At 46.0% G+C, this 15769-nt stretch overlaps 1 protein-coding gene and 1 long non-coding RNA gene across 2 annotated transcripts in view; one reads left to right on the forward strand and one right to left on the reverse strand.

Annotated features, from left to right (window-relative positions):
* On the reverse strand, nt 391-2403 carry LOC110260953. The gene is made up of 2 exons (XR_002344597.1): nt 2117-2403; nt 391-680 (listed from the first exon to the last, which is right to left on the reverse strand). It is a non-coding gene; the product is annotated as an uncharacterized LOC110260953 (long non-coding RNA).
* The window catches only part of AKTIP (AKT interacting protein), a 51626-nt gene continuing 39040 nt past the window's right edge, over nt 3184-15769 (forward strand). Inside the window, exon 1 of the mRNA XM_021093426.1 lies at nt 3184-3285. The gene's annotated coding sequence lies outside the window, so the exon portion shown is untranslated. The remainder of the gene's footprint in view (nt 3286-15769) is intronic.

The raw sequence follows: 15769 nt of genomic DNA on the forward strand, positions 1-15769 counted from the left end.
ATCGCAGGCTAGGATCACCAGCATTCACAGATAAAAATGCCGATGTCCAGTTAAATGTGAATTTCAGATAAACATGGAATTTTTTTTGGTTTTTGTTTGCTTTTGCTTTTTAGGGCCAAACCTGAGGCATATGGAAGTTCCCAAGCTAGGGGGTCAAATCGGAGCTACAGCTGCCAGCCTACACCACAGCCACAGCAATGCCAGATCTGAGCTGTGTCTGCGACCTACACCACAGCTCGTGGCAGCGCCAGATCCTTGACACACTGAGGAAGACCAGGGATTGAACCTGAGTCCTCATGGCTACTAGTCGGGTTCATTTCTGTTGCACCACAGCAGGAACTCCCAAGGAATGATTTTTTTTTTTTAAGTATAAGTACCACTCAAGCAATATTTAGGATATACTTATGCTAAAGCTTTATTTTTTATCTGGCAACATGGTCTGGTGCTGTGCACCTCATTTATTGTGTAATATGGAAAAGTCTACTTTTTAGAAAAGTCTAATTTTCTCAAAATTTCTTAGAGAAAAGTCTAATTTTTAAAAAGAGCAAACACATCGGTGATGGAAGTTGGTCTCTTTTGCATCGCTCTCTCTCGCCTCTCAGCTCATCATTCTTTTTCCTTGGTCCCAGCTTGCCTGCCTGCTAGGAAGAGGAAGCCCTAGCAGCTGGCGCTTCATCATTCTGACCAAAAAAAAAAAGAAAAGAAAAGAAAAAGCTCCTGTTACTGATGAAGACAAAGAAACCGCTGCTTTTAAAGATAAAATACAGAGGATTGAAAGCACAGCTTTGCATTCTGCTTGTTTAGAGCTAATGAGACAAGGAGGCAGGTGTACCTGTTAACGCCATTCACTTGCCAGTGAATTGGTTGATTTCAAAATATTTAAGTTCTTCAAAGCTAAACACATTTTTTTTCCTCTGGCAAAATTTCCCCGGGGCCACCTAGCACCCCCATGGGGTGGAGGCTGCCTCTGTCAGATGATGACAAGGGGGCAGGTTCTTCCCAACACAGATAGATATGTCCTCACTCTGCAGCTGGAAAGGTTTCCAATGGCACCAATTTGGAAATCCCACTGTCAGTTATAACACAGACCCCCCCCCCATTCCACCCAGGTGAGAGGAGGAGGGAAAATGTAGAGATGAGTCTGAAAATCCCAAGGACTGTATGGTCTAAGAATGAAATGTTTTCTAAATCAAATTAAGCTACCCGGAGAAAATTGAGGAGAAAGTCCTTAAGGTGACTTTTAAATGAAAATGAAATGTCTGCTAGTAAGTTACAGAGGTGCATTGATACCGAGTGGCAGTCTTGTATCTCATTAATTTCAAACATAGATTTTTATGTGAGGCTATTTGATTATAATTTGATTATCTGACCCTGTAATTAAAGTTTATTGCCAATTTGGAAGCTTACATGTAAAATGAACTGGTTTTCTTCAAAGCAATATACAATCCTTCGGACTCATTGACTTCTGGTTTTGCATTTAAATGGAAAAGTCAGTTATAACGTGACAAACAGGTTGGGGTTTTGATCATTAATCCTGCTAAAGCAATATTCATAAATTCAATTCTGAATCAGTTGGAATACTTTTCTTTTATTAGTTTCTGTGTTATTAAATGAGATTGTTTCTGACTAATATATTTCTGGACTCAAACTGTAGCTCCGAGCTGTTATTCAAATCAAATAACATGCCCCTTACTTGTGCCTCGCACTAATAAATGCCAACTTGTGATACATTTGCAAGAGACTGTCAGCAATATTAAAGGAGGCAATAACGCCGTGGAGGTCTCGAATTGAGCTGATTTTTCTAAGGGCTGATATTCGTCATTGTTCTTAAAAAAAAAAAAAATAGATACCCAAACCTTTTAGTCTTAAAACCAAAAGCCTGCTTTGATTCATAGACATATGATTCTCTCATACTTAAACAGCCAAGATATTAGAATTAGAAAATTCATAACTTTGGGGTCGTAGGTAAGAGAAGTAGGGGGCTGATTTCAGAGCAGAATCTAAACTATATTGAGGAAAAAGAGTGCCACTTAACCAGGGAAACAGCTGGCTCTTTCTTTCCAATAGTTAAATGAGGAGAGGCTGTGTTGCTTTTGAAATTAGAAAAACTACTCACAAGTCTTTGCTGGGTTTTCATCAAAAAGAGGTCTTGGAGCCCCTCTTTTCTGGTCCCATGGTACAGATGAGGAAACCGAAGCCCAAAGAGAGGTCAGCCCGTCAGTGACACAGCAAGTTGGGGGGCAAATCCCAAATGGTAACCCTCTGCAATTTTCCCAACGCACTCCCCACCATCCACCCAACCAAAGGCTCGCAAATATTTGTGGAAACTTCACAGCAGCTGGAATCAGAGGCCCAGCTCTACCACTCCAGCGTTTTGACCTTCAGCAGATCAATCACCTAACACCCTGAGGCTCCGCCGTCCAGGCGGAGCTTACACCTGCCCTTTCACCCTGTTTCCAGAAGGTAATGAGACCTAATAAACACAAAGCTCAGGGGACTTATAATCCTTTTTAAAGTTCAATGGCTTTATTGAGATATGATAGGCAAACAATAAACTGTGCATATTTCAAACTTATTATTTTGGACAATTCCCTCCTTCCTGTCTTTGGGCCTCAGATCATCCTCTGGACTGAACAGGCTGTTGGCTGTTCACTCCCTTCCTCTCTCTGGAGACCCTACATATTTGCGTTGTTTTCTATAGTTTGCCCATTTTGCATCAGCTGTTCCGGGGGCGGGGGGGACTCGGGGTGGGGTTGCCCAGTTTCCTCCTGCCCACACAATCACCACCCGGCAGGATTGTCCTTCCTGCCTCAGGAAGACATTGGTCAAGCTGGCTCCTAGAAACCCAGAGTCTGCGTTTCTAGAAACGGGAGATCTTTCCTCTACTTGCAGCTCCCCTCTTTCCACATCCTACCACGGGCTTGATTTCGCACCCACTGCGCCAGCTGGGCTCCTGGATCCCAGGCTGGGGCCGCTGAGTCTCCAAGGCAGGAACTACCTGCCCAACAGGTGCCAGGTGTGGAGGGGCTGACCACGCAGGCGCACCCCCGACAGTGCCCGTGGCCTCAGCAGGTGCTGCCCACTTCTCAACATCAGGAAGCAGGTGCCACTACTGAGCATTTACCCCGGGGCCCGCCTCCCACTCCCAGGGATCCACGTCGTCCCTCCCCTTCCGGTCAGGCTGCCCAGGCCACTGTTGTTAACCTGCAGCGCGGTAAACCAAGGCTGGGAGAGCTGCTTATCGCCGTCTTCCTCCATCCTTCTGCTCTGCAGATTTTGACCAAGGTGAGGAGAGCTTCCAGGAAGGGGGCGGCGGGAACGCTTGAGGCGGTAGGTGTGACGCGTGGAGAGGAGGGGTCCGGATGGTGGATTTGGGCTGTCGGTGAACCTGCGTCTACTTGAGCACGAGCCTCTTCTGCAGGGCCTGTGGGTCTCCCTGGGGAGACCCAGCCTGCACCCTTCCCACTCGGTGGGCCACTCAGGAGCCAGACCAGGCTGCGCCCCAGGCTGTGGCGTGGCAGCTTCAGAGAGAACAGAGGTGACTGAGGTTCCAGGTCCAGCCCCAGCGGGTCGCTGATACCAGCAAGGCGGGGCCTCTTCCAAAGAGCAGCTGCAGCGTCTCTGCCACGTGGTCCTCATTTTGCTGCTTAGGAGGAATGTATTTCCGACACTCAACGGTGTGTCTACCTTACTCTGCGATTATGCACCCTGCTTTATTTTATACGCATATAATTGTCTATAAAAATTCACCATTTGACAGTGTACAATTTAGTGGGTTTTCGTATATTCACAAGATTGTGCAACCATCACGGCTATCTACTGCCGGCCCAGAGTCAAGGTAGACACAGTAGGTCTGGATAATAATAATGATGATCATGGTGATACCAGTGCTACCACTGAGCACTTACTGTATACCAGCTACTGGGCTGAGTACTTTACCTATTATTTCATCCTCGGCTCCCACCCCACCCGAAACAGGTGGCCCTAATTGTCATCCTCCTTGTGTGGCTGAGGGAACCGAGGTGCAGAGAGATGGAGCCGGCAGCTCTTCATCGTTGGGTTCGACCCCAGGGCGATGCCTGCTCTTCCCCTCCACTGCTTCTAAAGGATCTCTTTCCTGTGGAGTTTGGAAAGACCTCCCAATGCCTGCCATTGAAACTGACTTTTTTTGGTTCTTAATTGTTAAGAACACAAAAGTTATCATTTTAACTAAAGTAGGTAATTCCATGGCATTGTGTACCTTCAGGGTTTTGTGCAACCATCCCCACCACCATCCATCTCAAGAACTTTGTCATCTTCCCAAACTGAAACTCTGTATCCATCAAAAATAACTCCCCGGCCCACCCCCTTTCCCCCAGCCTTGGGTGACTGCTTCTACATTCTGTCTCTCTGAAGTTGCTCCTTCTAAGTAGCTCATGAAAGTGGAACCATACAATATTTTCCTTTTGTTTCTGGCTTGTTTCACTTAGCACAATGTCTTCAGGGCATGTTGTGTAGCATGCGTCATAATCGCATTCCTTTTTATGACTGAATCATATTCCATTGTATGTATAGGCTGCATTTTGTTCATTCATTGGTGGACAATTCTACGTCTTGGCCGTTGTGAACAATGCTGCTAGGAACGTATGTATACATAGACTTGTCTGAGAAACTTTTCAGTTCTTCTGGATGTATATCTAGGAGTGGAATTGCATTCCTTGGTTATATAGGAATCAAAGTTAGTTAAACTGAATCAGTTGGAATAGTTTTTTTAGCTTCTGTGTTATTAAATGAATCAAAGTTATATAGGAATCAAAGTTAGTTAAACTGAATCAGTTGGAATAGTTTTTTTAGCTTCTGTGTTATTAAATGAGATTGTTTCTGACTAATACATTTTGAGGAGCCGCCATACTGTTTTTCACGGTGCACCATTTTCCATTCCCGCCCACACTGCAGAGGGTTCTAGTTTCTCTACCTCATCGCCAGTATTTTTTCGTCTTTTGATAACAGCCGTCTTAATGGGTATGAAGTGGTATCTCATTGTGGTTTTGATTTGTATTTCCCTAATGACTAATGACTGTCAAGAATGTAGCTTCTGGCTGATTCATTTTTAAATATCACAAAATGGAAAAGAGGGAATTCGGGGGGGGGGTGGAGACAGGGCGTTATCTGGGACAAAGGGTCCGAAGATAGTGGGACCAGACTGAGTGCCAATCTGGCCATGAGTAAGGGCATGCATTGGGCTAAATCTACCTCTTTATTTGCCATTTTCCTGAGCCAGTCTTCCCAGCCTCGGCTGCCTCGCAGAATCACTTGGGGCTCTTTCAAAACCATGAAGGCCACCTGCACCCCCCAGAGCTTTGGATGTGAGCACAGGTGGGGCCAGCTTCAGTGGTTCCAGACACTACCCCTGGTGGTTCTCTTGGGCAGCCAGGACTGAGGGCCACTGCCCTAAGAAAACCTTAGCAGAAGGCAACAGCCCCCCCACCCTGGCTTGTTTACAAAGCTATGTTCCCTCCAAGCCTTTTTTTTTTTTTTTTTGGCAACAGCTTTATTATGATATTACATGCCACATCAGTTTTAGAATATCATCATCACCTCAAAAGGAAACTCCATCACCCCTCAATCCTATCCTATCCTGCCCACCCCTGGCAGCTGCTAATCTGCTTTCTATGAATTTGTCTCCTCTAGACATTTCATATAGATAGTCATACCACATGTGACCTTTTGTGTCTGCCTTCTTTCATTTAACGCAATGTTTTCAAGGCTCACCCACATTGGAGAATGTTCCTTTTTAATGGCTAAATAATATTCTAGCAGATGAATAGACCACAATTTCTCTGCCCATTCATCAGCTGATGGTCATTTGGGTTGTTTCCATTTCTTGGCTCTGGTGAATGGTGGGGCTCTGAGCACAGCTGTACGAGTTATCCTGTGGCCCCTCAAGCTTTTAAGGCACCTCTTAACCTATGATAACCCACTGCAGGGGAGGCTCAGCTCTAATTTTTCATTAAAAAAAAAAAAGGAAGCCCTAAACCCTATGTCTTTGCATTTAAAAAAAAAAATCCACCCCAAAATGTTCACTGTTTAAGTGTCTGCTTTGTGTAGCTATTGTTTTGTCTTTTTAAAAAAAATTAAAAATTATAGTTGATTTGTGATGTTAATTTCTGCTGTAGAAAAAAGTGATCCAGTCCAAAATATATATATATATATATACATTCTTTTTCTCATATTATCTTTGTCATATTCTTTTTTTTTTTTTTTTTTGGTCTTTTTGCCTTTTCTAGGGCCGCACCCGCAGCATATGGAGGTTCCCAGGCTAGGGGTCTAGTCGGAGCTGTAGCCGCCAGCCTACACCACAGCCACAGCAATGCTGGATATCAGCTGCCTCTGTGATCTACACCACAGCTCACGGCAACGCCAGATCCTTAACCCACTGAGTGAGGACAGGGATCAAACCCGAAACCTCATGGTTCCTAGTCGGATTCGTTAACCTCTGAGCCACGACGGGAATTCCTATCTCTGTCCTATTCTGTCACAAGAAATTGCTATACAGTAGGACCTCATTGCTTATCCGTTCTAGGTGTAGTAGTTTGCATCTACTAACCCCAAACTCCCCATCCATCCCACTCCCCCATTCCCTATTTTACAAATTTCAATCTACAAGGAGACTCAAAACATCTCTGAATATGACCTTGAAACAGGACCTGAACTTGGACCAACTTCTCCTTTGGTCCTCTGTAGAATTTCAGACAAATCTCTTGAAGTAGTGACAACAGTAACCTGGACTCAAGTACCACTCCTGGCTGGTGGTGGCAGCTGCTCGCATCTCATTCTCACACCCCCTCGGGGCTTAGCCTGTGTGTGCCAGGTGCCATAAGGCCACGGGAGGAGGCAATGGGGGGGTCTTTGTTAGGGATGCAGAGATGGATAAACTGGAAACTGACTGGTTTCTGGGAGCTTGGTCAAGGAGGACAAGGGAACCAACCCTGAAATAAGGCATGCCGATTTCAGCCTTTCCCAAAGGATGGAGGGCATACTGGTATGCAGTGGGAAATGGTATTAGATGGCACACAGACAGGGCATTAAATAACACCAAATCACCAAAGAGCCAGGTTTATTCCCCTTCAATTATCTTTTAAGCTTTTAGATAAAGCACAGTGAATGTCTTAGTTTGGTGCTAATAGGTCCTTAACTCTTCAATCACTTTAAAAATTGAGCATAGACTCCCCCCTTTAAAAAATAAAAATAAAAAAGGTCTTAGAACCAAGTTTCCAGCTGCAATTGATCACTTCACTTTGGCTTCACTGAATTTATTTTACAGTTGGCTTCTGCTTGACTAGTCTCACTGATTTTTTTTTCCTCCCACTTGCTATTGTGACATAAAGTTTACTTTTAAAATAAACACACTCAAATTGAAGTTTTTAAGAAGCAAGTTCATTTGACTGAAGAGATTAAACAGTAGAGCAGGTGGCCAGCAGATGTAGCAGGAATCATGCAGGTGGTACCCAAATGGCCCTGGGAAAACTCATGGATATGCTAAGGGGATGCAGGAGGCCCCAGCTCTGCCTGGGAACGTGGGAGAGAGCATCACATGTGAAGCAGCGTGTGCGTGTCATTAAATCACAAAATGATGGCTAATAATTTACGGAAGGAAGGAGCCTTAGAGAGTGGGTCCTGGACACAACTTTGAAAGGGAAGGAACCTGAGGCTCTGAAGCCTTGAGGGTCAACAGTCCCGCAGATGTCAGTGTGGAACCAGCACTGGGCTATGTCCCTGCTGCCACGGGTCATGTCAGCCACATACTGTCTCAGGTGGATCACAGCTATGTCAGTTCATAGGATGGTCTTTTCCCAGCTGACCCGACAAAATAGTACACGTTGCTTACAGTAACATGACTATCAAGAACCATGCATTACCTGACTCTGTCTCTGCTGTTTTGCAAACAGCCACAGGAGAAGCCTACTTGTGAAGAATGGTAGAACTTTCTCTTTTTCTCTTGAGGTGAAATAACATAGTTGCAACTTCTGCTACGGGCTGTTGTCCCACTCATTCAATATTTCCAATTTTCCTTTCTGAATGTGGTAAGATTATACTTCTCTGCCCCTGCTGAATTTGGGGATGATTTGTTACACAGCAGTGGTAATGAATACACTCAGCATGGTGCATCTGAAGTGCACCTGTCTTGTTGCATGGATTGGCCGTCTAATCCTTTTTATTGCTGAATAGCGTGGTTTTAAATGGATGTGCTGCAGTTTATTTTTGAGGAACACGTGAGTTTTTCCCTATTTGGGAGCAATAATTATTTGTTTACTTTTTTCTTTCCTCTACTGGAATGTAGATTCTAGGAGGAGAAAGGCTTTGTCTGTCTTGCCAAAGTCTTAGCACATATTCTGGTACTTTTGAGGTATTTTCTTTTTTTTCTTTATGTTGTCTTTTTAGAGCTGCACCCACAGCATATGGAGATTCCCAGGCAAGGGGTCCAATCGGAGCTGTAGCTGCTGGCTTACACCACAGCCATAGCAACACCAGATGACAGCCGAGTCTGTGACCTACACCACAGCCACAGCAATGCGGGATCCTTAACCCACTGAGCGAGGCCAGGGATTGAACCTGCATCTGCATGGATGCTAGTCAGTTTGTTAACCACTGAGCCATGACGGGAACTCCTTGAGGTGTTTTCTTAAGAAATGATTGAATGAGTAAATAAGATTGGGAGAGTCTTACATGTTTAACTTAGATAAAGCTTGAGTGCCAGGTTACAAAATTTTCTGTGTGTTGGCCATGGGGAAATAGTGTTGAAAACAGTACCTTGGGAAAATTCTGCTCATTCCAAATAAAATTTTGGTTACTGTGGGCCGGAAAGAAAACAGAAATTAGTGTACATATATTTTATAGACATTAAATATCCTTAGGGTTGGGTTCCAGTTCTGTTAACAGAAGAACACAGGGAAATAGCAGTTAACATCTAAGATAGAGCTGACTGATTTCATCTTTTGGAATGTCTCAGAATTTAAAGATCTATTATCCCCCAAAATAGATGACCTTGTTTTTCCCTCAAACCACTAGTCAAAGTGAAATGAGGAATGGTGTTATCAGTGTGTGTATTTATGAAGAGAAGGGCATAAAATATGATGGGTGTGGATCTCACTTTTACTAGCAGTACTGGTATGTGTATAAAGACGCAGAATGAAAAGTCATACTCTGGTGTCTTGCCCTGTGAGCTAAACATTTATTTTATTTTATTTTATTTATTTATTTTTTTGTCTTTTGTCTTTTTTTTGTTGTTGATGTTGTTGCTATTTCTTGGGCCGCTCCCGCGGCATATGGAGGTTCCCAGGCTAGGGGTCAAATCGGAGCTGTAGCCACCAGCCTACGCCAGAGCCACAGCAACGCGGGATCCAAGCCGCGTCTGCAACCTACACCACAGCTCACGGCAACGCCGGATCGTTAACCCACTGAGCAAGGGCAGGGACCGAACCCGCAACCTCATGGTTCCTAGTCGGATTCGTTAACCACTGCGCCACGACGGGAACTCCCCTAAACATTTATTTTAAATGAGCTCTTAAAATAGACTCTTGGGGAGTTCTCATTTTGGCTCTGTGGGTTAAGAACTACTATCCATGAGGATGAGGGTTCAATCCCTGGCCCCCATTGCTGTGAGCTATGGTGCAGGTTGAAAGACACAGCTGGGATCCCGCATTGCTGTGGTGCATGCCCGCAGTTGCAGCTCCAATTTGACCCCCAGCCTGAGAACTTCCATGGCCCAAGGGTGGGGCTGTAAAAGAAATAAAAATAGACTCTTCTAGAACAACAACATATAAGAGTGATAATGTTTTATTAAAAAGGTTAATAGACAAACCAGAAAGCACTTAATTTGTCTCGGAGGCTTCTGCCTGATTAGAAAATCCACCCAAGGACATAACAAAAAGTGTTTTTGACTTAATACAGTGAGGTGACGTGGTCAGATTAGCCCACTAACAATACTCCCTGGAGCCAGTGCTGGAAATGTGTTGGGATTAGCAGAGGCAAACTATGCTATATCGATCGGATCAACAACAAAGTCTGTCGAGCACAGGGAACTATATCCAATATCCTGTGATATTCCATAATGGAAAAGAATATGAAAAACAATATATGTTTAATTGAAGCACTTTGCTGTACAGCATAAGTTAATGCAACGTTGTAAATCAACTATATACTTCAATATTTAAATATAGATATTTGTAAAAGAAACACTAGAAGAAATAAGGAAGTTTGGCATTTCTCTCACATAAATCCATACTCACTTACTGTATACAGTTTTATCAAGGGCCTGCCTTGTGCCCTGGACACTCTGCTAGGACCTGGGACCAGCCTTGGGTACAGCAGGTAGGTCCTCTGCTCTCTTGGAGCTGAGTCTACAGCAAAGGCAGGGGTAGCCCCCGCCTAGTCTCAGAGGAAGGCACCGCCACGCCTTTGACTTGGTTTGGCTTTTCTATAATCTCACATGGACTTGCTCATCAAAGCCAAACGTGGCTCCCTTGGCATCGGGAACCAGGATGTATCACCAAGCAGATTGCTTCAGCTCTGGGTAACTCTTAAAGTGTGTAGCTCAGGCCCATCGCTACCTGCAGGCGGCTGGCTAAGTGAGGGGAGGGCTTAGATGGGGGGACTCGGCCAAAAAGCAGCCTCTTTGACAATTGGCAGGTGACAGAAGTGCCTTTAGAAATACGAACCACTTCTTTGGCTCGTCCGAATGTGATTTTCTTCCTAGCAGGCTACAAGCATCAATCTTAGGGAGAGAGGAGAGGACCCAGCTGCTTCTGGAAGGAATGCGAGAGAGTTATGTGCAGGGTTTGACATGCAGACATGGTTTTGCCTGGCCAGCCAGACTTGGCTTGGGAAGATTTTCTGGGCTCTCTTTATTCCTCAGTTAGCGTGTCCGGAGGCAAGTTTGGAAGTGGAAATGCCTGGCGATCTCCCAGGGCAGAAAGGACGCCTGTGGTCCTTGGCATGTGTGGCCTGTTGCTCCAGGACAGAGGAACAGAGGGCAGAACTGGGGCTCCCGACATGCTCTTCCGTGACATTTTACGTTTTAACCAGAACACACACACGTGCACATGTGTGTATATAATCAAAACAAATTTCAGGAAGTTCCTGTTGTGGTGCAGTGGAAGCAAATCTGACTAGAATCCTTAAGGACACGGGTTCCATCCCTGGCCTCATTCAGTGGATTAAGGATCTGGTGTTGCCATGAGCAGTGGTGTGGGTCACAGACGTGGCTCGGATCTGGCGTGGCTGTGGCATAGGCTGGCAGCTGTAGCTCCGATTAGACCCTTAGCCTGAACCTCCCTATGCTGAGGGTGCGGCCCTGAAAAGACAATTAAAAAAAATTTCAGGATGCGCCCATCGTTGTGCAGTGGATCCATGAAGATTCGGGTTCAATCCCTGGCTTCATTCAGTGGGTTAAGGATCCAGTGTTGCCATGAGCTGTGATGTAGGTCACAGAGATGGCTTGGATCCTGTGCTGCTGTGGTGTAGGCTTGCAGCTGTAGCTCCAATTTGACCCTTAGCCTGGGAACTTCCATATGCTGAGGGTGTGGCCCTAAAAAGCAAAAAAAAAAAAAAAAAAAATTACAGAACAACTTTTTGCCTTGGTATTTTCTCACTTTCAAAATTCTCTTTGCTTTTTTTTGGCCTATGGATGTTCCTGGGCCAGAGATCAGACTCACACCACAGCAACGACCTGAGCTGCTGCAGTGACAACACCAGATCCTTAACCCACTGTGTCACAAGGGAAATCCCTGCTTTTGTTTTTGGATTGATGCTGGTCACGACCCACTCAACTTTGTTTCATCCCCCATCGATGGGTCATGACTCAGCATTTGAAGAACACAGAGGGGGAGGCATTGACCTTGGCAGGTGCAGAAGAAGGAAGGTTTTTGTTTTTTTTTTTTGTTTTTTTTTTGTCTTTTTGCTATTTCTTTGGGCCGCTCCTGCGGCATGTGGAAGTTCCCAGGCTAGGGGTCCAATCGGAGCTGTAGCCACTGCCCTACGCCAGAGCCACAGCAACACAGGGTCCAAGCCGCGTCTGCAACCTACACCACAGCTCACGGCGACGCCGGATCATTAACCCACTGAGCAAGGGCAGGGATCGAACCCGCAACCTCATGGTTCCTAGTCAGATTCGTTAACCACTGCGCAGGAGAGACAGAGGCAGGAGACAAGCAGTCTGATGTGTGTCCTTCCGTCTCTGCTGCATACTTTGGCCTAGAAAGGGGAAAGAGGGGGGGTGGTATTTCTCCCCCAAGTCCCCTTAAGACCCTGGAAATCCCCCCCATCTCCCTGCCTCTGTATCAAACCAGATGAGGCCACAGCAAGGGGAGGCAGGTGGTGTGTGGTTGGGCAGAGGACTACAGCTTCCCGGAGCTACTTTTTTTTTTTTTTTTTTTAGGGGTGGGGGGAGGGCCACACCTGTAGCATATGGAAGTTCCAGGCTAGGGGTCGAATTGGAGCTGTAGCTGCCAGCCTAGGGCACAGCCACAGCAACATGAGCTCCAAGCCATGTCTACAACCTACACCTCAGCTCAAGGCAATGCTGGAGCTTTAACCCACTGATCAAGGCCAGGGATCGAACCCCCATCCTCATGGATACTAATCGGGTTTGTTACCACTGAGCCATGGCGGGAGCTCCTGGAGCTACCTTCTCTTCCATCCCCACCCCGTGTGGATGCACCAGGAGCGTCCCTCATCCAGGAGGGACAAGTAGGTGCCACAGCAGAAGCTGAGAGGCCCTCGGGTTGAGGGTGGGAGGCTGGTTCTACCTTCCCAAGATGAGGGTGTGGGGGGGAGACTGATCAGGCCTAGGGGAACCAGAGCTCCAGTCCCAACACTTTAAAATGCCAGGTGGGGAGTTCCCTTCATGTCTCAGCAATTAATGAGCCCGACTCGGGCTCTATCCCTGGCCTCGTTCAGTGGGTTAAGGATCTGGCGTTGTTGTGGTATAGGCCGGCAGCTCTAGCTCTGATTCAACCCCAAGCCTGGGAACTTCTGCATGCCATGGGTGTGGCCCTAAAAAAGCAAAAATAAAAATAAAAAATAAAATGCCAGATGGGTGAGCAGGAGCAGCTTCCTCGAGATGGAGGCACTCAGGACACCGACCTGGGAGAGGACCAGCTGGGCAAGGGGAGGAAGAAGAGGTCAGAGGCCCAAATTCTGTTCTCAAAACAGGGAGAAACTCAGAGTTGCTATTGTGGCCCAGTGGGTTAAGAATCTGAGTAGTATCCATGAGGATGCAGGTTCGATCACTGGCCTCACTCAATAGGTTAAGGATCCAGCGTTACCGTGAACTTTGGTTTAGGTCGCAGATGCAGCTCAGGTCTGGTGTTGCTGTGGCTGTGGGGTAGGCTGTCGGCTGCAGCTCTGATTCCACCCCTAGCCTGAGAGTTTCCATATGCCGGCCCTAAAAAGACAAAAAAACAAAACAGGCAGAAAAGTACCTCGAGAGGTTTTTCAAATCATCATGTGAGGTGGGGCTTAATCTAGCCTTGTCCCCTCTCTGGCTTTGCACCAAGTGGGGTTTCCCCAAGGCTAGATATCTTCTACATAAGAGATACTATGTTTTACCACTCGGCCATAAAAAAAAGAAAGAAATTTTGCCATTGGCAGCAACATGGATGGACTTGGAGGGTGTTTTGCTAAGTGAAATAATTTGGAGAAAGACAAATACTGGATGATCCCACTTATATGTGGAATCTAAAAAATACAAAAAACTGGCGAATATAACAAGAAAGAAGCAGACTCACAGATACGGAGAATAAACCGGTGGTTACCAGTGAGGAGGAGGGAGAGGGCAGTGAAGACGTAGGGGAGTAAGAGGTACACAGCATTATGTATAAAATAAGCTACAAAAATATATTGTACAACATGGGACATACAGCAGATATTTATAATAACTATAAATGGAGTAGCCTTTAAAAAATGTGAATCGCTATATTGTATACCTATAACTTATATAATGTTATAAAGCACATGACAGTAAAAATAAATTTTTGGAGGCATACTACAATAAAAATAAATGTTTTAAAACTATATTAGAATGTTCCCTGGTGACTCAGTGGATTAAGGATTTGGCATTGTCACCTCCGTGGTGTGGGTTCCACCCCTGGCCCGGGAACTTCTGCATGCCGCCAAAAAAAAAAAAAAAATGAGAAAAGGAAACATGTCCTATGCTGGTAGGAGCCAGTAAACATAGAAACAACCCAGCTACTGGTGGGAAGGGAAGTCTCCCCATGTGTTGCCCTGAGTCAGCCAGCGGATCGCTGCTAAAATGTTTACAAACTGGCTGGTAGAGGGAGAGCCCTGGTTGATAGCGTTTGCCAACTGCCATGGTGGCAACGCTCCACGGGTGGCTGATTTCAGGCTGCCGAGGAGGTCAGGTCTCTGGGACATCAGGTTCTCTGTCCCCAGGACCTGTGCCTCTGCCCCTGTGACCGGGGGCCAGCCAAACTTTCCAGCAACAAACACGTCCTTTTCTGGACACTGGCTTAGCTCTCTCTGTGGAAATGGCCCTCTCCGCGGTGTGGACAGCCTCTCAATTTTGAGCAGATGTCCGCCCCTGCACCCAGCCACCCAGGCAGGCCAGGATGCTCCAGAGGGAGCCAGCCTGGCGGACAGAATCAGAGCACGTCACCCCCTGGAGGGCGCTCCAGAGGTCATCGCAGCCAGCCCCCTGCCTCCAGGCAGGTCTCCCATAAATCGTCCTCGACAGAACCTGCCTGGTGCAGGGCCCTTTGCTCCGAGCGCCCCGAGCAGAGCAGCTGAGGAAAGTTTTGTGCTGACTCTGTGGAGCCGGGTCGGTGGCAGCGCGCGCAGGCAGCTCAGAAGGGAATCATTAGTGAAACGCAGCCGTGTGCGAGGGCCCGAAGGCCTGTGGCAATTAATCACCTCTCCTCCCTGGCAGCCCCAGCTGTCTCAGATGCAGCCATCCTCCAGGTAGCCCTTTAATTGTCCCCAGAGAAGGCAGGTGGGTGAGGGGCCACCTGAGCTAACGTCAGCCAGCAATCTTTCCACCAAAAAAAAAAAAAAAAAAAAAAAAAAATTTCTGGAGTATTCAAATCTCTCTCTCTTACTTTCCAGAGTCTGTTATTGGTATAAAGGTTGAAGCTCAGGCAGCTTAACTGTTATGTGGAATGACCTTTAGTTTTAATATTAATATATTATCGTAAAGTCTATGCGAATCATGAATGCAATTTTGGTATTCATATAAAATGCCATACGCTGAACCCGTCGCAACTTTTTCCCCCCCTCTCGTCCTCCGGTAGGCTGCAAACGGGCTGAATTAATATGCGTCATCTCCTTCTCCCCTTTATTTACCTAGAGAGGGTGGCCGGGCAACTTTATCAAGAGTAACATTATCAAGAGCTTTCCTGCAAGCTTCTTTATCATATTCACATCCGCGTCTGCTCGACACTTGTCAGTGTCAATCAAATCGCAATAATACGCAGATGATTTGCTCATTTGGTTTAATAAAATCTTTCTGCTTATTTGTGCTGCCTCCATTACAGCACATAATTGCTGAGCCGCGGAGGTGAAAGGCAGCCAGTTGCCTGGGGGATAAGAGGAGACGATTGCTATATGAAGGATTTGTTTCTTTGCCTCTGTCTCTCCCCAGTCACTCATATTCCTAAAATTAATATTGTATTTGAATCCAGCCCTGCTATTCTTATGCAGCCTAACATTGTTATTACTTATTATTTGGATGTGAAGTCATTTATTTTTAGTTTTATGTCCAAGCTGTCAAGCTAAA

Source organism: Sus scrofa, chromosome 6 (genome assembly GCF_000003025.6).
Source record: "Sus scrofa isolate TJ Tabasco breed Duroc chromosome 6, Sscrofa11.1, whole genome shotgun sequence".
NCBI classification, from domain to species: Eukaryota; Metazoa; Chordata; class Mammalia; order Artiodactyla; family Suidae; genus Sus; species Sus scrofa.